Source organism: Vigna unguiculata, unplaced genomic scaffold, assembly GCF_037176805.1.
Source record: "Vigna unguiculata cultivar grain cowpea cultivar isolate G323 ecotype 2 unplaced genomic scaffold, ASM3717680v1 ptg000381l, whole genome shotgun sequence".
NCBI classification, from domain to species: domain Eukaryota; kingdom Viridiplantae; phylum Streptophyta; class Magnoliopsida; order Fabales; family Fabaceae; genus Vigna; species Vigna unguiculata.
In genome coordinates, this window is record NW_028197016.1 from 55,001 (window position 1) to 56,373 (window position 1,373).

Genomic DNA, 1,373 nt, shown 5'->3' on the forward strand with positions numbered 1-1,373 from the left:
GTCCGGGTAGAGACCAAAGGTCTTGAGCGACCGATCCGGCAGAACAACTCAAAAGGTAAAGAAGTATCGTTAATTTCTTCATACTCGTTCCAAGTTCGAAGTACCATTTGTACAAATAAGAATCCCCCCCGTCACATGATTTCTTCTTCATATAGATAGATATAGGATCTATGGAGCAATTACTTAGAAGTACATTTTGTGAAACAGCCCTTCCTATCTGATAGAAAAGGATCCCATGATCCTGAACCGATCTTACCTGAGATCGGAAATCCCAAGTTTGTCTATGAAGAACAGAACTAATTATATTAGTGTCTATGATGGATTTTTTTTGTATAATACTAATCGATAGGGCCTCATTGTTAAGTGCTACAAGATCTCGTACATTTGAACCCATCGTCGTGGACCCGAATCCATTAGTATGGGACATTTTCTTTTCCAAGTGAAATCCCCTAGTATATGAAAGAGTGAAAAAGTGTTTTCGTTGTTGTGGAATAAGAAGCCTTCGTATCTTAATGCATGTATTGAATTTATTCGGAGCTATTAGAGCTGGATCTACTTTTTGGGGAATATGAGTCGAAGCAATAACAAGAATATTTCTAGTGGAACATCTTTCACAATCCCTGGAGAGATAGTTCACTAAAAGACCGAGGGATAAGTAATTCGACTCAGTCACATCCAGATCATGAATGTTAGGAATCCATATTATGCAAGGAGACATTGCTTTTGCTAATTCGAAGTGAAAGGTGATATAAAATCGGTCTATTTCTGGCATCATATCCATAGTTAGCGTATTCATCATAGTTAGAAGCTCCAGCTCCATATCAAGGTCACGGTCGATATCGTCACTATCGTCACTATCATCAATATCGTCACTATCATCAATATCGTCACTATCATCAATATAGTCACTATTATCAATAAGAAAACCCTTAGGCTTGTTATCCAGGAACTTGTTCAGAAATACTGTAATGAAAGGAACATAGGAGTTTGTCGCTAGGTATTTGACCAAATAGGATCGTCCAGTTCCTATAGAACCTATCACTAAAATACCCCTACTAGGGGGAGGTAGGGCTAAGCGGAGCGAAAAGGGTTTTCCATGAGATGGGAAATGCAAACTATTAGCCCCCCACAAGGTGTGTGAATAAGTAATTGTCTGATAATTAGCAAGGAATATACGTCTTTCTACTAAACAGGATGTATTGAATTCATAAATCATTAGATACTTTTTTTGAATGTCAACTAAGTATCGTAAGTAAATTGCTCCCGGTTGTTCACTTATTTGATAACCAGAGTTATTCTTTGATAAAAGATCACTATGAGTAAGACTCAATAGAATTTGATCAATCCTTTTTTCTGTTGTTAAGGTAGAAAAC